Source organism: Phoxinus phoxinus (genome assembly GCF_949152265.1).
Source record: "Phoxinus phoxinus genome assembly, chromosome: 7".
Classification (NCBI taxonomy): domain Eukaryota; kingdom Metazoa; phylum Chordata; class Actinopteri; order Cypriniformes; family Leuciscidae; genus Phoxinus; species Phoxinus phoxinus.
Genome location: NC_136882.1, coordinates 2,646,451 through 2,659,073, shown reverse-complemented (window position 1 = coordinate 2,659,073; position 12,623 = coordinate 2,646,451). Strand labels below are relative to the sequence as shown.

Here is a 12,623-nt window from a genome sequence, read left to right as displayed (position 1 = left end):
GTTTTAAATACATTATTTACAGTTTGCGTCGTGGTTGTTGAGCCCAGAATAGTCGGCAAGGACTTATCTTTGAGCAACAGTTTTCTGGCAAAGCCAGCATCATTTTGGGATTTGTTCTCAAAACAGTCATCCTTCAAATGTAAAGAACAAACGCTTAAACTAACACCGCCGTGACTGAGACGTCCGCAGAAAATAAAGTGCATCCATTTTTCCCTGATGACTGGATCTTTCACAGCGTATTCAAAGATGTTGTTTGTCCACAGCCAGGAACAGCACATCTGCGTGGCATCGTAATTTCCCTGTACACAGACCCACTCGGCTCGCTGTCCGTCGACTGAATGCTTGTGAGGCGCGCAGCGCGCGGGCGCGACAATGATACGAAATGAGCGTACCGTAGTTGCCTTGCGCTTAAAGCGTAGTTGTCTTGGGCTGGAGGCGGTCTATATGCAAACGCTGGTACGTCACTTCGTACCGTGACGTCACTTCTTACCATGGATCCAGAACGAGCTGTATTTAGAGCTTGATTAAATAAATGATTCGTTTATAATGGGGAGGAAGTCTTAAGCTATGAAACTTGCAGGACGTTTTAATGGTACAAAGACCTCTTATATACCAAAAGATCAAGGCAAATTTGGTTTCTCATGTCATGACCCCTTTAATAATATGAAACCAACATGTCCGAAAAGGAGTAGGATGAAGCATAAGCTTATTAAAACCTACCCCTTCTCCACTATTCAATAAACAATCAGTTTTCCCTAATAAACATAATTACATAATGCCCATCTACAAAAAATAGAAAATAAATAAATTAAGAAAAAACACATACATAAATTATTTACAAAAACACCCGATTGCTAACTCCCTTCCTCCTATCTGTACCTTGTGAAAACCATGTGTTTGTACTGCTTCTTAAACTGGGTCATGCTTGGACATCGCTTAAGCTCCACACCCAAACTGTTCCACAACCTCACTCCACAAACAGAAACACAAAAACCTTTTATAGTTGTACGTGCCCGCTGATGTTTTAAATTAAACTCCCCTCTCAAGTTATAACCCCCCTCTCTGTTAAAAAACAATTTTTGAATATTTCCAGGAAGTTTATTGTGTATTGCTTTGTACATGATTTGTGCTGTTTGAAAATGAACCAGGTCAATTAATTTTAATGTTTTTGATTTTAAGAAAAGTAAATTTGTGTGTTCTCTGTAACCAGTATTATGTATTATTCTTATGGCTCTTTTCTGCAATATAAATAGTGATTGTATTGAACATTTATAAGTATTGCCCCATACCTCTGCACAATACTGTAAATATGGCAAAATTAATGAACAGTAGAGAATGTGGAGTGATTTGTGGTCCAGAATGTGTCTTGCTTTACTAAGAACAAAAATACTCCTTGACAATTTGCTGTGAACATATTTTATATGTGACTTCCAGTTTATTTTATCATCAATTATTACCCCAAGAAACTTATTTTCATTTACTCTTTCAATGCCCACCCCATCTATTTGTATCTGTACCTGTGTATTCTAATTACAATTACTGAATAATATGAATTTAGTTTTACTTAAGTTTACTGATAATTTGTTTCTATCAAACCACATTTTTATTTTGCACATTTCAGTACTAATCCTCCCCAGTAGTTCATGCAAATCTCCCCCAGAACCGAAAATACTAGTGTCATCTGCAAATAATACTAGTTTTAATGTTTTTGAAATGTTGCATATATCATTGATATATAATAAGAACAATTTTGGACCTAATACTGACCCCTGGGGGACACCACAAACAATGTCCAAGCATGATGATGAATATTCACCCAACTTCACAAATTGTTTTCTGTTGCTTAAATAACTTCTCACCCAGTGCAATACTAATCCCCTGATCCCATACCGTTCCAGTTTATTGATTAATATTTTGTGATTGATTGTGTCAAAAGCTTTTTTAAGATCAATGAATATTCCAATTGAATGCAGTCTTTTGTCTATTGCTTCTGTGATCACCTGAACTGATTCAGTTAGTGCCAGTGATGTTGTATTGTTTGCTCTAAATCCATATTGACCGTCAGAAAGTAATTTGTATTTGTTTAGGAAATTTTCTAATCGGTTATTGAATAGTTTTTCTAATATTTTTGAAAATTGTGAAAGTAAAGAAACAGGCCTGTAATTTGTGAAGTGGTGTCTATCCCCAGTTTTATACAATGGCACAACTTTTGCTATTTTAATTTTATTAGGAAATGTACCACTTTGGAATGATAAGTTACAGATGTATGTAAGTGGTTTTGAAATCCCATCAATTACTTTTTTTACAACTATCATATCAATTTCATTTAAATCGGTAGATGTTTTACCTTTACAGTTATTTACAATATGTATTATTTCTTTTTCTTCAACTGCTGTAAGAAACATTGAACACGGATTTCTCACTATGAGATTATCCTCCCAATCCCCGGATGACAGTGAATCAGGAATTTTTTCTGCTAGGTTTGGTCCAACATTTACAAAAAAATTGTTAAAGCTATTTACCACATCATCCATATTATCTTTTTTCATATCGTTATCAATAAAATATTGAGGGTAGCTCTTTTGTTTCAAACCATTTTTAATAATGCTGTTCAATATGTTCCATGTTCCTTTAATATTGTTTTTGTTATTATCTAATATTTTACTATAGTAATCTTTCCTACATACCCTTATAATATTGGTTAACTTATTCTTATATTTTTTGTATTTATTTTCTGCCTCTTTAGTCCTTTGTTTTATGAATTCTCTATATAGTGTATTTTTCTTTTTACAGGCATTTTGTAATCCCTTCGTGAGCCATGGTTGATCTTTGTATTTTTGTTTTCTGTAGTACTGTTTTATTGGACAATTTTGATCATATAATGATGTGAATATTCTTAAAAAAGTTTCATATGCACTGTCAATATTGCTTTCATTATATACCTTTTCCCAATTCAGTGCCAGTAGATTGTTCTTAAATGTAGTTAAAGTTTCCGCTGTCCTTACTCGTCTGTATTTTAGTTTGTTTTCTGGCTGTTTCCTCTGGTTATTGCTATTATAAACAGTAAAAACTGGTAGGTGGCCACTGATGTCGTTAATTAATAGTCCACTCACTGTATTATTGTCAATAACATTAGTGAATATATTATCGATTAAAGTAGCACAATGGGATGTGATTCTACTCGGTCTGGTAATTTTGGGGTATAAACTCATACTGTACATTGTATTAATAAATTCATCAATCACTTTGTGCTTATTTGGATTAAGCAGATCAATATTTAAATCGCCACAGATAAATACAACTTTTTGATTAGTTTTTGAAAACATTTCCTCTATCCAATTATTGAATGCTTCGATACTAGAGCCTGGTGCTCTGTATATACAGCTGATTATTACATTTTTACTTTTTTCTTCATATATTTCAATTGTTATACATTCTAATAAATAATCAATCACAGTTGTCATTTTTTCTACTACTTTATAGTTTAACATTTTATCTACATACACAGCCACTCCTCCTCCACTCTTGTTCTTTCTATTTACACAGTTAAATTCATATCCATCAAGTTCAAAATCCATTCCTTTATCTTTATTGATCCATGTTTCTGATATAGCAATAATTTTAAATGGTTTTATGAACTGACTTAGATATTCCCTTATGTTATTGAAATTTGCATACATACTCCTGCAATTAAAATGGATTATTGATAATTTACTATCCCTTTTAATGGTCAGATTGTACTGTTCATCTGTGTAGTAGCAGCAATTGTTGTTAATGTTAGAAAAAAAAAGATTGTCTGGGTCTATGTCATGCTCCATGTCCAGTAAATTATGATCAGTGTATTGAAATGTTCTCAATTCAAGTTTTTCATGATCAGCAATCCTCTGTGTTATATTTCCAATGCCTCCTGGTGTAGATGAATGACTTCTGTCAGACCGTGTCATTGTGGTGTGTTGTGTATGAGCCATCATACCTTACTGTCCGGATTGTAATGATCATTCGTATTTTTCCAGTTCTTCGATGTTCCTGATGACAAGGGCTTTGGCTTGTTCAGGTGTCCCATTCAGTTTAATAAATACTTTACAATTTGATGTCCATGTATGTTGAATTTTTCCCTGTTTTTTCATAAGACGTGCTTTTCTGGCGATATCGCCGTTTCGTTTTGTTAGATGCTCATTGATGAATACGTTTGATCCCTTCAGTTTCCTTCCTTGTTTTAACAGAGCTATTTTGTGTGTTCGGCTGATAAATCTCATAATGACAGCTCGTTTGTCGTTGCCATCTCTCCGGGGCAGAGGGTGGCAGGCCTCTATGTTGTTGCAGTCCATTTCAATCCCTTTGGATTGTAGGAAGGCAGCCACCTGTTGCTCTACGGAATTTACCTCCTGTTCACCGGGCTCACCCCCGTTGTCATCGTTCACCGCCCGAGCGTATGACCAGGGTTTGATCCGGAGCCCAGTCACAATCACATCATTTATCCGGGTGTACTGCTCCAGCTCCGCCACTCGACTCTCCAGGTGCACCAGACGCCGCTCCTTCTCCGCGTTCTGGATCCTGAGTGCCTTTACCTCCTCCACCAGGTCCATGATGGCTTTCTGCTGTAGTTTCACAACAGAAATCTCCTCAGACAAGAAGTCCAAAGATTTCTTAATGTCGTCACCCTCCTCGGCTGTCAATTTCTTCTTCGGACCCATGTTGCTAGGTTACTCAAGGTAGCGTCGTTACCCCAGCCGCTCGCTAGCTAGTTTGTCAACTAGCCGCCTTGCTCCGTTCTTTCAGTCCGTGTATCAAAAATCAGCGTCGTTAAATCAGGCCGAGTTCAAACCAAGGGTGTCGACATGTCCGTAATCCAAGTCAGTATCCAATAAACACAGAATAAACACAGAATAATCCAAAACCGAGCAGCACCAAAACACCACTCTCCATTCTCCCGTTACCCGGAAGTTCAAAACTTCACACACACCCTCTTCTGTTCACATCATCTTCTGTTCATGTGTTGTACTATAGGGTACACCTGTGTGTGTGTGTGTGTGTGTTGAGTGTGTGTTGGTGGCTTGAAATGTTCGCTGTACATAAGTTATCTCTATTTTTACTTAAGTATAGTTATGAGCATAAAAATATCCTGTGGTGGGGATATTTTTTGAATTATGTTAGGATCACAGAATAATCATCTTGTATTCAAATTTACCTCTGATTGTGAACACTTTTACCCGCAATAAAGCTACTTCTTCCTGTTCCCCGGACCGAGAACATAAGGCTGGCCACATCCACATTCTCTCCTCCATGATCGCCCCGGACCCTGCCAAAATATAGTGGTTACAATTAAGTTGGTTAATAGCAGTGTAGCATACATGATCTCTCATATTTATTTAAATTATATTTGCATCAGTGCAACACTTCAAGACTCTATTCTGTGCATTCCATAAAAAAGTCAGACAGCAATTGCCAGTGGCCAATTTTTACCTCAGTGGAAATCCAAACTTCTGAACTGCCTCACGGAAGAAAGACAGTGTTGTAGAAGCCAGATTGTTATTCGACACACCAAGATACATTATCTACTAGTGCTGGGTATCGATTCAAATTTCAAGAATCGATTCGATTCCGATTCTCAAGATCTTGAATCGATTATCATTATTCGATTCGATTCGATTCGATCCGATCTGATCCGATCTTATATTTTTAAAATCAAAAGTTTTAACTGTTCATGAACAATCAAGTGTTTGTATTAAATAACATTCACAAACATACATTAATGTTGTAAAAATTTATTGTTCACTCAATGTATTGATGTTAGATAAGGCATTAATGTTAATGAATGGTGTCTTAATGTGTTACCAACTAAACAGGAGATAAAACGTGTTTTATTTGACTTAATTGACTGTCCTTTTATTTAATCCAAAACTGCGTTCATATTTAAAAGGCCTTTTAAACTAGATACAACGAACCGCACACGATACCACTTTAGGGGCCGTTCACATATCGCGTTTTATGCGCGTGCAAATTCAGTGAGAAGCACTTCAATGCATCTCAACAGGTCATGTGACAAAAACAAGCCTGTTACGGCCTTTCCGTAACAACATGGAAAGCTCGGCCGAACAGCTGATCATAGCTGTACAGGGCGGCTTTTTATTTCTCATCTCAATGAATATATCTAGTAGTATGCGAGGGCTAGAAATCAATTAATTATTTGATGATACTTCCTCGTCATCATGGAGAGCGCAGTTTGCACGAGTTTGCACCGCTTTCTCCTCTCAACAAGCGCGTGCTTTCACTTTGCGTCTGTCGTTGCTATGCAACCATGAACAGAGGCGCGCCTGGAAAACGAATTTGGACGCACAAAAAACGCGGTATGTGAACGATTCATTCCTCCTTTCTTGTCAACAAGTGGATTCAGAGAAACCGCATTAGCAGCGCCGCCGGTCGCCGTGTCTCAGTGTGTTTATGGGGAAAATGTAGGCCTGTTATTAAATCGATCCTCTGAGTTACGGATCGATCTTTAGAAATTAATATGAAAATCGATTTAGAATTTGTGAATCGATTTTTTCAACACAGCACTATTATCTACATTAATACACAATAAAATAATTTTAATATAAGAATATTTTAGTATATGTACTCCACATATTAACATGTTGATATAGACTTTAAAGAACATGAATGACTTCCGATTTAAATTAGTAAAAATCATTCATTTGTTTATTTCACTAGTCTTTATAAGAGGGTTTTCAATAACACAAATGAATGAATTTCACTAACGTTGGGCAGTGTTAATTTTTTCACAGATGTTTGTAATAAGCTTTTCAGTATTGTCTATGTATGAATTTCACTAACATCATTCAGTGTTTTAGTTTAACTGATTTCATATATAATCACTACTTTATGAATCAACATAACTATCATCCAATAATTCTTCTAGGTTAATTAAGAAGAGACTTTATTCTTACCTTCCTTGAGAAGCCATCGATGCCTCCAAATATCACGATGTTGTACCTTGAAATTTTTCATTTCTGTTATGTACATGTATACAGAGCATACAGTATATATTTAATAAATAAAATGTTTACCTAACTTACCGTATAAGCTTATGATTTGTATCGATGTGCATTAGAGATTTTGGGCTGGGGACTGAGTATGTCCTCCTAACCACACATCCTAACTGTGACATCCTAGACACCATGCTTGCAGTGTCGATGCATCGAAGAACGAACTCTGTCCCATTGCACCCGGATACCTTGTGCCCTCAGGAGACCCATCATCATTCTGTATCCTGCATTCAGATTGCTTGTGTGGATTGTTTCCACTACTGAGTCTAGTTCTACGTCTGTTAAGTTGCTATAGGTTGCCTTCACAGACAATCCCCAATCCGCCATGCGCCTATGAACTGTGAACTTGGACACCCCTAGCAACCTTGCAATGCATGTCATAGGTAAACCTAAAGCAAGAAGCTGGCATACAGAGTCCTCAGAAATCAGAATCCGAGGACGACCATTTCTTCCATTCTCTTGGGTAACCATGATGTGTGTATCCTTGTTTGTTATGTTGTCAGTCGCCATCTGGTGTATCTGATAAAGTGCATTATACACTTCATGTGGAATCTGTATTTGATTAGAGATGGCGCTAAGAATGACCAGCTCCTGAGAACATGTAAATTCTAAGAAGTCAAGGTCAAGGGGAACACGTTCCAGCCAAAGTGACAGTCGATCATAAAGCCTTTGAAGCAAATGGATCAGCAGCAATTCCTAAAACATATTAATATTATATTTATTATACACTTTATTATTAGTGGGGGGTTATTTTTAATAAAAAATATTTTATAAAAAGAAACTTACCTTCGGATCGTTATATCCCGCCATCGCGATGACTGTGAGTGACTGACTACCAAAGTGTGGCGCGAACGCGAGGCCGCAGTTGTCATGACAACATCGCGTAGAAAAGAAGTCCGATTTCATTGGCTAGGCGCTAAACCAATAAAATGACTCCCTTGCCACACCCCCCCTCCCCTCTCTCGCCCGCCCGAGTTGCAAGTGCACAAGTCAGTTTTGCACCTCATATATCGCGAAAAGAGTAGCAAAAGTCAAGGCGCGAAATTTGAACTTGTAGTGACAGATTTGAGGAGTTGCAAGTGCCAATTTGAGGTTGTACTGGGAATATGAATGTAAAAAGAAGTGCAAATATATATTACACGTTTGTGTCTGTCATTGTATTTTTGTGAATGGCATTTTACACATCTGTGACTACTTGTCTGCAGCTTCAAATTCAGAATACAGGTTTGTGACTATTCTCTGCGAGTACAAATTTCACCATTCAACTTCAGATTTTTATTTTACAGGTTTTCACATCAGAGCTGTGAGTGTAAATTTGAGCATACAAGTACAAATATTTATTGTACAAGTTCTCAAATTCACATCTACGTGCTCTCGAGTTTTGCTACTCATTTACCTTCATACTATTGTGTGACATCTGTGTCCTATGGTGTGACAGGCCAAAGTGTCACACCAAAGGACATTTGAGCTTTTGTGGCATGTTAATAACCATGCTAATGCTAGCTGAACTGTCATTAGCAATTGGCATGATACATTTGCATAAATTTACATATTTCTGCTATTAAAAATACAAATTTTAATAATAAAAAAAAATTAATGGTGTCACACCAAAGGACAAAAAAACTTAACAACTTCAGTGGTCTGAAAACATAGTTAAATATTTGAACAATTCTGAGAGAAATACTTACCATGTGCACTGCTCATGGGCTTCATAGGGGTCTTCAGTCACATGACCTTGAATGGGATCTTTCAACTAAATGTAGTTGTCCGTGATATTGCCCAACTTAATATCAGGTTATTGCATAACACCAAAGGAAATTTTTTTCTGTGACAAACTTTATGAAATTCCTACACTTTTGGAAATGTATGTATAGGAAAAGTGATGGCCACTTAGTGAAATAGACACTTGCACAATTATGCCAGGAGTGTCCATTAAGATTTTAAGCATTATTTTCTCAATTTATAGAAGTTAATATTTATGAAATAATTTTGTATACCGTCACACCATAGGACAATTTTGAGATTTGGCTCAAAGTCTTAAAAAAATAACTCTGGTATTCAAACAACAAATTCATGTAAAACAAGAAAATGTTTAAGCATTTACAGTATTCTAAATTATGAAAATGTTAAATAAATTATTTTTTATCTTCTGTGACGGTGAAAAAGCCACGTCACGTCAACTACCCATATATATATATATATATATATATATATATATATATATATATATATATATATATATATTGCTGTCAAACGATTCAAATATTTAATCGCATTAATGTCATGGTTAACTCGCATATTTTTACCTATTCTAAATGTCCCTTGATTTCTTTTTGTCCCTTTATTTTTTCTAATTTTAACATATAAAAAGTTGAATAGTATTTTAATACTTTATTAATGATCAGTTTATCATTTCTAAATTAATTCAGGTAGTTATAAAACATTTAGTAGTTGTCAGCAAACTATTTTTGTGAGCTTGTCTAAAGTGAGGACTATTTATGCCTTGTAGGTACAGCTTTTACAAATTAGATTTAAAGGCTCAGTTATCTACTAAACAGAAAAAGGAAACAAACACAACACAGAGTGATACAGAGCATAGACATGTTTATTTCAAGACTCAAAAAATTAAACTGTACATAAACTGTACTGCCTGTTTTTGTTTCATTTTCATGAACTTTCTGTTTGTTTTTATCAGTCTCCTGTTTTTCTTTGTTCCACTTTCACGCTCCTCATTTGGTTTCTGATTAAAGGTGCTCTAAGCGATGCTGGGTGACGTCACTTCTTATTGACATTCAAAGTATTGTCAAACAAAACGGAGGCTAGCTAGACCGTCCCTCCTCCTCATCCCATCTCCTCCCCCTCCCTTCGTTTCCCAGTGAGCATAAACAACGGCTCCGTCATAAACAAATTTAGTCAAAGTTGTCAATAGCCTATAAATGAACATTTCAAATTCATAACAAACAGTGGGTGAATACAATTATTCTCACAAGCTGTCGCCCTACTGTGAGTTTGCTTGATCATTTACAATAGAGATCGATCACTAGCTGCTATAAACCTATATGTTGTATTCACTTAAGTTTGCACTGACTGCATAGATCTAGCTAATTATATCCTTGTGTTGGTTAGGCGAACACGAACATCCATTTAGAAAAACAAAAAAAATGGATTTACCCACCTGTCCAGCAAAAACAGAGCTACCTGATTGTCGGATTGGAAGCCCCTCTGGTGGTGGCCAATGTAAATTCGGGACTTTGCGCGTTCCTTATCCTTTTCCCTTGCAATTTGTTCAACGGAACGTCATCTCTTTGGTCGTGTGTCGGCCATATCAAACTTTAAGAGAATATAATTCTAACTTCCCTCTTCATGCTTCTGTCTCCTCCTCCACACACCCCTTCATGTGTATGCACACTAAACCCCCAAACCCGGCTTGTCGGTGATTGGCTGGAACACTGTTTGTTATGTTTTGTGGTGCGGGTTGCCCTAGTTTGTTTTTGTTGCCGTTTGTGGAGCCTGGGCTGTCTACAGAGACTGCGTTTTTTTTTACAGTGTGTTCAGGGGACAGGCAGCTAGCGGATAGTGTGGATATGTTTGCTGTATGTGAGGAAAACAAGTTTTGGCCTAAAAAACGTGTGACACCACCTGTTCATAATTTGAGTTCAATCACTGTGTTTGTAAGTTCCTCCTTTTCATTCAGTTGTGGTCTGGTATTGTTTGTGTAGACACTCTGTTACGTCACATGCTTGCCTTTGGATTATCTGAGTTTGTTTTATTAAAGAACTTGTTTGTAGAAAGCTGTGACTCTTTTTCTTCATCTTCATGGCTTCCAGGACCGTGGATAGGTCCCAGATAGGCACAGAGGGAGGTCAAACCTCATTGCCCCTTTAAGGAAGCGTACGACGAGGTAGTTTCTTCCTAATGATTGCTCGGCCACAAGAGCGCACTAGTAGGGGTCCAGGCTCTGTGCTACACACCAGCCGGAGAATACTACCCACTTTTGAGCATAGATGCGCCTAGTTGAAGGTGCTCTCACTTCTGTGATGGTTTTTAACACCCTTTCCGGGAGACCCCCGTATACCCATTGAGGGACCATACATGAAGGGCCCACAAGTCGGGACGGGGATGCGAAATTTTCCTGTTCGCCTGCGTGAGGAGATCCCTCCTCAGCGGTATCGGCCATGGGAATGTTTCCAGCAGCTGCGCCAACTCGGAGAACCATAACTGGGTCTTATAGAGGGGGGCTATTAGTAACACTGCACACTTGCTCTCCCTGATCCGTTCGATGACCTGTGGTAACATCGTGACCGGATGCATATAGCGGGCGGCTCGGCCAGTCGTGGGCTAGCGCGTCCCAGCTTTTTGTGAAAAATGTTCGGCAACGAGTGTTGTCTTCTGAGGTGAAGAGGTCGACCTCGGCCTCGCCGAAGATGCTCCATATGAGCTGAACTGTCTGCGGTTGAAGAGATCATTCCCCTGGGGGAACATTGTCTCCGGATAGCACCATAGGACCCATTTAAATTACTGTTGAGTGAAAACGTGAAAAAAATATGTTAAGTCATTGACAAAATGAGCATTGGTTCAGAATGCCTGGCACGTGCGCCACTCTCAGCGAGCGCAGGTTGTGCTGAGCCCATAGAATGAGGCTCCTGGCCATGGTGTGCAGGTTGTTCGACTGTCATGACTAAATGATGATGGAAGCAAGATGCAAGAAACTCAAGTCTTTAATGAACGCTTGAACAGCTCCACGTGAAACACACAACAAACAGTCCAGAACACAAAGCAACTGGCAACGCAGGGACTAGATGGTCAGTGCAGATGAGGTGATGAAACGTCCGGTAGAAGAAGTGATCCAGGTGATTTCGTGAGCGGTGAAACAATGAACAGGCAGGACACACGAAACAGGAACACCAACGAGCAACACGGGATCTCAGACACGGACATCAAACAACGATCTGACAATGAGAGGAGATAAGCAGTGAGTATATATGAGGATCGCAAATGAGTTGCAGCTGTGTGATGGTGATGAGATGATGGGGATCAGCTGGCGCGCTGATAACTGAGCGCGGGTGGAAACGCCCACTCGCGCACACCCATACACATGTAAACAACAGTAACACGAGACAAGAAGGAAACAGTGAGTTTACAAACCGTGACAGTACCCCTCCTCCTAGGAACGCCTCCTGGCGTCCCCAGACTCCCTTACCTGTCGATTGTAATCATCAATAAGGGAGTGATCCAGAATGTCTCGGGCAGGTACCCAACTTCTCTCCTCCGGACCGTAACCTTCCCAGTCCACCAAGTACTGGAATCCGCGTCCCCTCCGTCTCGAGTCCAGAATACGATTTACCGAATATGATGGTTCCCCATCTACGAGACGCGGCGGTGGAGGAACCGGGGTTGGCGGATTAATACGGGAATAAAACACTGGCTTAATTTTGGAAACATGAAACACGGGATGAACTCTCCTGTACGCTGGAGGAAGGTTAAGGCGGACTGCCACCGGACTAACGATCTTGGTGACAGAGAACGGGCCAATAAATTTGGGATCAAGCTTATTCGAGACGGACCGGAGAGGAATGTTCC

The 12,623-nt window shown here is 38.6% G+C and overlaps 1 protein-coding gene across 1 annotated transcript in view; it reads left to right on the top strand.

Annotated features, from left to right (window-relative positions):
- Positions 1–12,623, top strand: part of LOC307002185 (uncharacterized protein) — a 445,540-nt gene that overhangs the window by 175,335 nt on the left and 257,582 nt on the right. The gene's annotated exons all lie outside the window — the stretch shown is intronic.